The sequence below is a fragment of the Bombus pyrosoma genome, linkage group LG6, assembly GCF_014825855.1.
Source record: "Bombus pyrosoma isolate SC7728 linkage group LG6, ASM1482585v1, whole genome shotgun sequence".
NCBI classification, from domain to species: Eukaryota; Metazoa; Arthropoda; class Insecta; order Hymenoptera; family Apidae; genus Bombus; species Bombus pyrosoma.
This window is the reverse complement of record NC_057775.1, coordinates 6853906-6866413: the sequence shown is the minus strand read 5'-3', so window position 1 is coordinate 6866413 and position 12508 is coordinate 6853906. Positions and strand designations below refer to the sequence as shown.

Below are 12508 nucleotides of genomic sequence, written 5' to 3'. Positions count from 1 at the left end.
ATCACGAATGCCAGTAAGATTGAGCCGATCGAAAACGACCGAGAGAGAAGCTTCTTAGATCTCAGCGGTAGCTTTCGTTATAGATACATAAACCATCCCTCGTCGAGTTGGGGGTAGTGGGTGGGTGGTGGTCGGGTTCGTAACGAGATTTGCCCGATGTCCACGAACGATTTAAGCCCGGATCACGTTCAAGCGTTTAACCTTCTTTCTTCGCTTCGTCTTCAACGTAAACTCTTTCTCTCTTTATACGTCTAACTATCTCCTTTTTTCTGTCTACAGAGATTACAAAAAGTCTATGCACATGCACATTGTATTTATCGTAGCATTTACATACTAATTAACTAGATTTAAGTACAATGGCTCGTTAATGTATATATTTGGACACTTTCCGTAGGAAAATTTCATGCATGTAAAATATTTTGAAATTTTATTAACGCTGTGTCGAGACACGAATTATATTCCTCGATTATATCGATGAAATTTGTAACCAGTTTGAAAATGTATAGAAAAGTTGCAAGATATTTACTGCGAACGTATATATTTGGGAAGAAATTATTTGATGTACAGTGGTCCTATTCCGATTTCTGTAAAATATATAATTGCGCTAAATATCTTGTATATCCCTACGTACATGCACACTGACCTACAAAATTACTACGAAATTTTCGATGAAAAATTGTCGACATTTAGACAGCAGTAACTTGGCGAGGAAAAGAATCGTACAACGATCCAGGTGAGCGCATTTTGAAGCGTGAAGTCTCAACTTTCGCGATACTGAGCTCATTTTTTTCAATGATGTTTCTACATCATATAGCATGATATAAAGCGAAGCTGCTTTTCCTTCTTTAAAATTTTACAAATTCAAACGTTTCTACGGACATTACGAAATTTTATTTAAAACTAAAACCATCACGGATTTTAAAGATCGAAGCCTACTCCTTTACTATGACTGCTACAAACTTGAAGTACGATTTCTTGTCATTGTTTTATTAACGTTTCAACAACAAGTATCCCCCCGGCATTTAGAATAATCCAAGGTATACTGCTGGGAGGTAGCAGGTAGTTAGTATGCGTGTAATGTATATATTTGGTGTGTGTGTGTGTGTGTGTGTGTTTAGCGCGCATATTTAGAGCGCGTTATACCGCAACGAAGAATCCGACAGAATCGAACGAGGATTTGTTTCACGATTTATCGATATGTCGATGAAATCTCCACGTGTCTCACAGCACACACGTAACGTACTCGTCGAAAGTTCGAAAAGTTCGTGGCGTTTCTGCTAGTGAATCGCAAATTTTTGGCAAATATTAAGGTACTAAGTTAGTACGATCCACTGCTTCTGGAAAGAGAAACTATGACCAATTAATTAAGAACGCTTCGTTCTTCCATAAGGCAGTACGATATAATGAAATAATGATGAAACGAACCTGAATAACTTGGAGAGGAGGATGAGGTGTAAGGGCAGGGAAGTTATAGCCAGATTCAGGTGTGGAAACGAGACCAAAGCGAAGGAATACTGGAAAGAGGAGAGAGAAAAAAGGTGCAGATTATGTGGAAGGGAAGAAGAGGACCTGAGACATGTAATAGAAGAATGTGAAATAACAGGAGGATCAAAGGACATGGAAAAAACACTGAATGAGACTGCAGAAGGACTAATGGTTTAAGAGCAATAATAGAGAAAGAAGGGCAAAGGCGATACAAGACGGGATGGAATGACAGGAAGGTAGCACAGCAAGGAGGCAAAACCAAAGTGGCAATAACGTGTAGTCATAAGTTGCAATAGTTTGTAGTCATAAGTTGCAATAGATCGTAGTCATTAATTTTAGATGCTAGAGGTAAGAATATGCTGAGTGCAATACAAGAAATGTAAGGATTGTAAATCGAAAGTTCGTCCAAAGCCGAGAGGCACGGACTAGAATAAATAATAATAATAACGAACCTGAATGGAACTCGATAAGAAAAAGAAAACACTTCATTGGAAAATGAGGACACGTTCAAACACTTTTTCTAGCCACTGTATCTATGCCGATTCTTTTTCCTGTCTCTTCGTCTAACCACGGTGGTGATTCCACGGCCAGGCTCATTCCCTTCTTTCGGACAGAGGAGATAAAACGGATAGATCGCGCATGCACCGAGGAAGAAGCTCGGCGTACCGGCAAAACGCTTCCGTTGGGCCACGCGTATGATTTATTCCGGCGCGAAGCACCCACCAGAAATATCAGATACCCCTAATGAATTTCTAGACTGGTGTGCGTGCGTGTAGGCAGGAGGTATACGGTAGGGGTAGGCCAGCTTCGAAAGAAATATGGGGTGAACCGACGACACCGAGTACAACGCACGTCCTGACCGAAATATCTCCGCGCCGAGTGCCTTTCGTTGCTCATGTTAATGACCGTACAAACGATAGCCATCGGATCAGACATTCTTTTATGTTTATGTACAGATCCGAATATTCGTGGTACGTGATATTTGTTTGCTCTACGCTCTTACTGGATGATAGCTTTTCGTTTGAAATAGCAAATCGTTCGATAATGTAATCGTCGTGTATATCGTCGAACGACACGGATATAGTAATTTGTAAGCAGCTTCAACGTACAGGATAGTTGGTTTTAGCTGATTTTAATTTTCGCCAACCGTATCGAGCGTACACAAGGGGAAATGTATTTGTTTCAGGCAGAACTAGTGCAAATCGTAAGGTAAATTTTCACAAAATTATCCGAAGAAATGTGTTTCTATCGTTCGTAGTTAATAAAAGATCATTTTTCTCACGATGTGAAAAGAAATCCTGGTCCTGAGAAAGATTGATCAACGCGCGATATGAGAATATCGTCAGAACTATGGCTGATTTTAAAAGATGTGTTCGACGAACAGGTCGTTCTTTTTGGAGGAAGATATTTTACGATCAGCATAGGATTCTTTATCTACCTCCAGCTACGAACGTTCTTTGGAACTTGAAGATGATTTTTATTTTTTCTTGCTCGGAATCGTACAGTGGTATAACCACTGCAATACGAGTTCGATGATCTCTGACACGTGGATTTTTCAAAGTCACCGTAGACTCTACATCGTTTAAGATAGATTCGACGAGCGTTTCATCTGTAAAAGTGCTGTTTATCAGCGATAAAGTTGATCTATCCTTGTCATTGTGATTAAATTTCAGAAATTAGTTGTTCGTGCGACATTCTATAATTATCGACAATATTACATTGTGTTCTATATTATAATCGCTAAAATAAGTTACAATTAGTATTACTTTATAGTAACAAATAGTATTACTTTAAAAAAGAAAAAAGTACCGTGTTGGATAAAACGTTTAAGAAAGCGTTAAGAAGTTTGAAAGGAATTAATACTCAAGAGTTTCTAATACATCGCTTTAAGAGGAAAGATTATTTTCTAGAAAGAAAGGAAAACCATCGATGAAAAAGGAGGAAATAAGATATTTAAGGAACTCAAAACGCGGTTCGATGCTGAGAATTCAAGCGGCTAGGGCTGCTAAAAGATGAATGGCACGTGGCCCGCATGAGATTGAGAACGAAGAATATTCAGCACGGAATTTGCGAGAAATTAGGCGTGAAATACGCCGTGCGCTTCGAATATTTCTGCCACCGACAGATTTCGACTTTCCTGTCAGACACGGTCTTAGACAACCTATCGATCTGCCTTTGTATTCGCCGTGAACTCTGAATTCGTCGCGGTTCTTTTCTGCATCGTAACTCTCACACCCTTCTTGCAACCTTGGACAGCCAGAGAAAGTGTCGAAATGATTTTAATCTTCTTTAGAACAGAAGCTGATAAGAGACGCAAAAAGTTGAGCCTTTTGTATATCCGATATCACAGACACGATGAATCTTGCGAATAAAGAGACAATTATTTTCTAGTTCATTGTTGTCGTGGTTCACTGTTAAAGGGTTCAATTTATATCGCAACGAATTAATATGAAATTTATACTTACGTGTTCGTGGAGATTAACAAATAAATATGAAAATAAATAGATAGGTGTAATTGCGTATTTACGTAGATACATATAAAACTGTATATTTTTGGCATACAATTTTCGTCATGTTCTATTTTTAAATACCGAAAGAATTCAATAATATTAGCGGTTTCTCGCAAGGTTCCATCTTATTCGAGACACCGTACGGGTCGAATGCAAATAATATTCGGCGATACTTCGATTTTAAGATCCTCCAACACGTCGAAGTTAAAGGCAAGTGTCAATCTCAATAAACTCGTGACGGATCTATTCGAAATATACGCGGTTTAAGATCATGTCCGTACTTTTGCCATTACAGCCTGCACAAGACGCACGCTTTGTATTCCGTCAGCAAAACCAATCTCCATAACGGAAACGTGTTGCCGGACTTCCCAGCCAGGCTGTTTCTGCTTTTCAAACTGCGAATTTACGCGTCAAAATATATTTCGTCGTTCTACGCAACTCGTAACATAAAAATTAGAAATTAAATCGTTCGAGTCCAGTTCAACTATCGAAACATTTTTTCAATTTAGTCAGGAAAGATTAAGGATAACAGCAGTCTATATCTCGCGTAATTAAAATTAATGATTTTCAATTATCGGAAATATCTATAATACCCATCATATCGAAGTCTCATAGATTCGCGTAAATAATACGATAACCTACCTCTGTTTACATGGCAAAACACTTATTTTCGATGCTTTAACAAAGAAAGATATCAATTGGCCTCTTAAATGAAATAAAATAATTACCTCGTAACGCGCAACAAATAAAATGCAAATACTTCAAATAATATGTAATCCGAATAATATTAACTAAACAATATAGAAATTTTCACATTTCATATTTCAATGTCTCGATTGTTTTGAAAGATACATCGACTTAGAGAAAATAATCAATCTTTGATTTATTTATTGAAAATATATTCAAACATTACAGTTTCTTTTACTATTCATCTTCCTGATAAATTATCTATCGTTGAAAGATGGAAGTTGGATACGATTCAAGAATATTTTCTAAAAACGATTTAAACTGAAAAATTCGCAGCACACGACGCACGAAAATGTTGAATGACTGCGACAACTGGGAAAGATTTAAATAATCATATATATCGAATGTGGCAATAAATCGCCTCGTGTCCATTCGGGCCCAGCTCGCCACCCTAACTACTGGCATCTATAGCAATGGGGTGGACCAGTGATATATGTCTTCTCTATAACAGCCAGAATCAAAACATCGTGCTCCCCAGCTACGGCGATGTTTGTCCTTCGGCCAGCGACTTCTGCGGCGGACAGTTGGTATCGGTAAAATCACTGTATTAATTAACAGTAAATTGCTGGTTACGGTAAAAACCGAATTTAGGAATTCCGATTACGGCTAATGTTATTCATTGATGACCTATATCCAGTAAAAGCTTCCAAGCTTCAACTGTTTTTAATCTCTTTTTATAGGATAAGAAATATTACGGTACATTAATAGCAATTATAAATCGAAGAGTTCTTAGGACGTTTCTCGAAAAATGTCCTATTTCCTCTCGTTTCATTTTTAGAATCTATAAACTTCACCGTATATCAATACAATTAGCAACTACATATCGCGATAATTGGATAGAAGAAACAAAAAATTTGGCAACGAAAGGCGTCCAGAATCGTCTTTTTTTTTTTTAATATTACGCCGTTTTCTATTCAGACTAAAATTAGTGTATATTTTGTCGTCATTTCATTTTTCGCTAACAATAAACTTTACTCAACTTTGGTTGGAAAATATTCCATCGGTATTACGGTTTTATTAATGAAATGAAACTTTGAACCCGAATATCTCAAAAAACAATTTTACCAGAAACGCCCTTATTTTTTAGAATCCTGCAATTCAGTATAGTACTATGTTTTATGCTATACTACCTGTACATATTGCTGTCTAGAAGATGAATTTCCAAGTTTGGACGACTAATACCAGAAAACATTTACGATTAATTTGAGCGTATATAGTTTAAAAGATTAAGAGAAAAGAGGCAGCATATTATAACTGAAAGGAAACGAACTTGACGAATTTATCATCTGCTTCAATCTATCCCAACATGTATCCATATCGCTATTCGAGTCATCATCGTCGTCTCTTAAACAATTTCGCCAAAGCCGTTTATTAATAATTCATGCACGAATGTCATCGTCAAACATATCACATCGTGACTAACGCTACATATTTTATTCCCAACTTTTGATAACGATCAAAATATAACATCCGAGCGCAGCGTAACGCTGCATAGGCAACAAGGATACGTGCATACTGCAGCAGATACTTGAGAAACGTGTTAAACCAGCATGCTATCCTTAATGCACTTACGAGACCACCGTCATTACCAGGGCTGGAGCAGCCCGACGTGCTGTATCTGGTCAGGAACAAAGTCCTGGCACAGAAGAGATTACGGAACACCACTGGACGCTGGCCACTTGACCGGTATTACAGATGTAATATCGTAAACAATGTCCCTCTCAACCGGAGCCACGTTTATATCTGCACAAGTCACGGCAGATCTCCCCCGGTACTGTCCAAACCACCGTGAACCACCTTGTTCTCCCTTCTCTATCTCCGCGTACAACCCTCTCGCGAACCCTTTGCAAACCGCTGCCGGTGTTTACTGTTGAATATTCATTCTTCGGCCTGATACAGCCGTGAACAGAAAATGTCTACACATTAACCAGTGGCCAGACTGACCGCATAGCCAACACCCTCTCGCCGTTTTTATTGGAAAAGATCAGAGTTCGCGCGTACTCTGCTGCCAGTTTCGCCTCTGGTCTACATGCAAAGTGGTATTAGAGGAATTAACCTTAGTCGGCTACTTAAAATGTTCTCAGAATCAGGATATATACAGGGTGTCACAGAATAAGTGGTAAATATTGTAGCAGCGACTTGGACGCATCAAAAGAATTACTATTTATTAAAAGTTGTGAATATAAACGAACGTCCAATTGGACTTTGTTTTCGTGTTGCAACGAATTTTGTATCGCGATACATAATTCGTTCGTTATTCGTCGCCCACTAACGATGTTGCGAATTGAACAAGGAAGGAACAAGCGTTCTGGGCATATGAAGAGAATAGCACAGTCGTTCTAACGCTGATCTTGCCAGGCCCAGCCAGAAATTTAATTGAAAATTGTACATTCGTCGTTATTCCTTTCGTTCGTCTAACTTTATGTAAATTCCTATATTGAGAAAAATTGAGAAATCGATCAATCAGATAATACAAGAATTTACGCAAAGCTAGAGGAACGAAAGAAGTAACAATGAATGGACAATTTTGAATGAAATTTTGAAACCATCTCTGCAGGCTTGCATTCGAGATCAAATAGTACACACGTTCGTACGAACATCTTTTTATTTCTTAGATGTGCCGAAGACGTCTTCAAAATATTCTCCATTTATTTTTGGGCATTCTGTATAGCAGAATCTTGATTATCTAATCGTGAACTAACGACGATGCTATTTGGATACTCGGATGACTTTGTCTTCGTATGAGAGAAGGGCGTTTATTTCGAATTATTTCATAATTATTAGATGTAATAACCAGAGAAATGAATTTTCGCCCTGTCTTATGACACCTTCCTTAAATATTCCTACAAACACAGTAAAAATATATTTTTTATTAATTCTTGATGTGAAAGTTGTGGCCGAAACTAGCCCGGTCGTTACAGTGGCAACTTTTGGTATACATACGTACAATTACGACGCAGACTATGATTTTATATATGTATGTGTACAAAATTAGTGTAACATCGTCTTCTCCCATTATGCAACAACTTTGATCTACCATTGTCGATCTTTAGCCTGGTCTCTTGCGTTATTCCACGCACATTCGCAAAACACCGTATGCGCAGTACTCGGTATCTTCTGAAGGCACATGCAACCAGAGAGAATCACGGAGATCGCGGACGTATTCATCGGTTCTCGTCGAGGCATCCCCAGTTCGTATTTACAATTTCGTCGCATTATATCGGCGTTTTTCTGCGCTGCCGTCACACGAATTCCCATCCATTGAACCGGGTTGCCACGAGATTTGTCTGCGGCGATGTTTACGATAAGCATAAACCCGCGTGGGGTAAAGGCTAGTCCTCCAGAGAGCTTGGCCTTTTGGCCCCTCTGGCACTCCTATCGAATCCCCTGCAAGTCTTCCTAGAAACTGAGAATTCGAGACATGGCCTGGGCGGGTCTGCGACTCGGTCTTTTAATCGTAACTTGCGGCCTGATAGTAAGCGGGCTAACCTATACGGGAGGTCTATTTTTATTGTGCCCGCGATAGTATAGTTGCGGCGGAACGGGTAGGGAGAAGACTTGGAAATGGTCCTGCATAAACACTCTACGGGATTTCAGACTTCTCTCGTTATTGTCCATTTCGATGGTAACCATCGAAACTTCGATCAGAGGGAAAGTTCGTCAGAGTTCGAACTGAGCGTCTCTCAATCTGCCGCTAATACGAACTTTGTTGGAAGTGATACTTTCTTGAGGCGTATACGTGGCATTATTGGACGATAATTAAAATATTTTATGATCGAGTTTGATTGAAAGAAAAATAACAATCTGTATTTGTTGCTAGATGCATAGCTACGATTTATGTATGGCTAGGTATATAAGTATATTTTTCTATGTGATATAAATATCAAAAAATGTTCGATGCACGTAATTAAATAATTTTTTCATGGAACTTCTTGATTCTGACATTACTTATCCACGCGACATTCGCGTGGAGACGAGACCCCCTTCGATTACGTATACCTCGACGATAAAACCTCCTTTGCGTGGATTAGTCCGCTCAATCAGGAAATATACTCGAGGCCCCCATAAAGTTCTCCCCGCGTGCAAACCCCTATGTATGTGTCCTATGTATTACCCTCTATGTGCTTCCCTTCTGTTACGCATCCTTGTGCGCTGAGCGCACAAGGCACATAGCGACAGATAAGACTTCCTATCTTAATTGACATATCAAATCAAAAATGTTCCGAAGTATTTTTATACCTCTTTAAGTTTCGTTAACGTTATCAGTGCGTTCGGATTCGACCAGCCTTACTTTATCGATATTCCTTCTGAAATAATTCAGCGGCGAAGCTTTCTTGGTATTTGCAATTTTAGAATGATTAATTATTCGGATATAAATTATTTTCCAAAATATACTGGCAGTATCGTTGCTTGCCCTTTTTCTTCTTTTAGAAGTATGTTTTCCTAACGTAGTTTGTAAGGCACGTTTAAAAGGGTATTATGCGGTTCTTAAGGTGGTGATACGTTACAAATATTCTTTAATATTTTCCTTCGAATTTGCTATAAATGAACTTACAGAAATAAGTCATCCGTTTCTTCAAAACTGAGCACTAACCGTGTACCTGCATAACAAAATTAGGAAATTTATAAAAAATTGAATCAGTTTAGCTTCTGAGAGATTCGCAACCAAAATTTTACTCCCTAAAGCTTATCCAAATGTACGTAACATTTTTGTCGATTAAACATTTATGTCGATCGTAGTATAAAATTTTGTCGATCATGTTCCACTGTTCATCAAAAATTTTCCTACAATAACGTGATTATCTTGCTTTAATTATTTATACATTATCTCAGTTCCCTGTAAAATATTCTATCTTTTTAATTTACGATATATATTAATTTATTTTCCATAGATAGAAGATGTTATAGAAATTGCGACGCAAGGGTAACATTATACGATCAGAAAACAGGTAGCGCAGTGAGTGTATAGATCGAGGGGGGAGAAATTTTCAGAATACACAGATAGAAAGAGAGACAGATTCGGTTTCGGATGTATTTTAAAGTCCATGGGGCTCAATGTTCCGCGAAATACGTTGCTCCCTTCCCATCGGTTGTATAATACAGATGCCGTATAGAAGATGGCTACAAATCCCCCAGAACTCTTCATATCTATAACCGCTTTTCATTTCATTCTCGACAACGAGAGCTCACACGCGACAGGGTAGTTTTAAACAATTCATCCTTCAAACCCTCCCACGCGGGTAAGTTTATTGCTACTTTTGAACATATACCACGATAGGAACCACTTCGATTTCGCTTAACTTGGTGGAAGTTTCACGATACCTGACTGATATAATATCTCTCAAATAATTTTAAGCTAGAGAATATAAACTCGTTCGATTACTGTAAATATAAGTTTGCTCCACTGCTGTGAAAGTAATATTTATAGATTATAATGCGCGCTTCTTAAGTGTAACTGTACCAATTCAACTTAATACATAAGAGATTTTATACATAAGAGATTATAATACTTTAGGGATAGGATACTTTATAGTATCTTATTTATTGATTAAATTAGTTGATTTAAAAATATGTAGAGTGATGCATTCCTATTTCATGAATTACGCTTCTTATATATCTTCAATTCAGATGACAAAACTATGATTAGCTTGTGAGCTTAAATAAAAGATACATAGCCAATGTTCGTTTTAATACCATTTTCTTACATTATTACAGTAATCTTTAGTCTAATTTGATTCAATTTTATCTTACTTCCGTGTATTTATTACGTCGAAATTTAATTCATAATTTATCTAATAAAATCTTAAAGTTCTCAATCGTTTGAAAAATTTTGCGATCTTCAATTATTTTGACTTTTCATTTGAAAATGTTTCGTAGAAGAGCTTCGTTTAACTATTTCCTGCTCTCTGAAAAATGATAAAATCTGTTTTTAATTTAAACCAAAAATTGTTATATTATCCTGTTATTTATCATGTAGATTTTTTTTTTTACCAATCAGAGGAACGAAATACGATTGCTCGCGTCTGGTCGAGGCGATTGTAAACTTTTGTTAAAGGTAACGGGGTTGCACTTTCAACTTACGGGCGGTTAAAGTCAATTCGATAGCAGTTAACGAATTGTTGGGGGTGAATAGAAGGGGTTTGTGGTTAACGTGAGGGGTTGACAGGGGAACACATAATACATTGTTACCCCATCCACCGGATTCACCCCTTCCACGTGCAGTAATTTTCTCTGCGCGGAACCGACATCGCAGTGAACTATCTCATAATTAAAATTACCATACTACACGTACACATCGAGAAATCTTGGCACCCTAACGCATCGAACACGCGTTAAACTTATGTTTCATTTGCTGTTATTTGTTGCTTAATTATCGCTAATAATAGTAATATCAATATCACGTTAATTAACCCGCCACTTAAACGTCAATATATATATATATATATTAATCTTTCCATATTAAAAGGAAAATTTCAATTTCTTCGTTCGATTTCTCTATATTTTGAAAACGCATTAATCGTTCATCTAAAACATTGACAAATACAAATACTATAAATACCATGAGAAAATCCTCCAAAATATGCTTCAATTGTCTCTTATATCTATTCTCATTGTGATTGAGTTACGAGGCTTCTAACTAATTAAATTCATATAATTAAGTTCAATTTTATTATGCCAGGTATCCTACAAATCGATCACCGTTCCATTCTTTCTCCTGCTGATAATTAATAAAGAAGATACGTATTTCAAACGAAATTCAGTTAATATCTAACGGACCAAAGTTTTGAAAATATCTCTTTTCTTTTTAATAAAATGTATCTCTTCTTCGCTATTTTACAGTACGTGGAAAGGAAAATATTTGATCATAAACACGTACCTAATATTTCCAGTGATCAAAACTTAACTTCAATAATATCGTAATTAGATCTAATAGCGTTATGGATAGATACATGCAACATATTAAATGCTCGACGCGTTGATGTTCAACTTTTATTATACCTTTGAAGTATCATTTCGAATTAACACCTTCGTTTATTTAATCGCAGGAGTTGATACAGAAGCAACGCGTTGCTTCTAAAATTGCTCTTTGCTAAGTTTTCCCATTTCGACCGTCAAAGCGTTTAAGCGGCGAGAAATGACCCGGAGGATGGTGCCAAATACCAGCTTCCTTCCCTCCTGTCTTTGCCCATCGATTTAAAACATTTGCCCTCCGCGAGACGAAAGTTCTTCGCCATTCGAGCTGGGGTGCCGCGAAATCACCCTAATATTGGATTATATCGATATACTGAGCATACATATATCATAGCACGGGACTGGAACGTACAGGTTACTAAATTTCCGATTTCTTTACAGAGATAAAGATATTATGCAGATCAGCAGGTTGCAAATTGTACTGCTTCGGTGAAGCGTGGAGTTTTTATCCTTGGAAGCAATCGTATCTTAATGTCTTAACTCTCGGCAAAAGGATATTAATTTGTTTCGTTGAAATTATTGGTAATTACGAACAATGGAGAGATAAATTTAATTAGAAATTGAATCGAAATTATAATACGTATATGACGCGTACAACGCGCAATATCTCACACAACTGTGTCTAAACAATCTTCGAATTTCGTTCTACCTTCACAAAGAAATATTTCAAGCAAAAATTTCACGTTCTAACGTGTACAATTTAAATAAATCAAATTTTTTATGTTTTCTGTGTCTATTACAAGAACGATATTAATACAATCTGTTATTCTACCTGAAAAAAGAAGAGTCTGACT

At 37.3% G+C, this 12508-nt stretch overlaps 1 protein-coding gene across 1 annotated transcript in view; it reads left to right on the top strand.

Moving 5' to 3' along the window:
• The window catches only part of LOC122568175 (chromatin modification-related protein eaf-1), a 76975-nt gene that overhangs the window by 63733 nt on the left and 734 nt on the right, over window positions 1-12508 (top strand). The window lies entirely within an intron of this gene.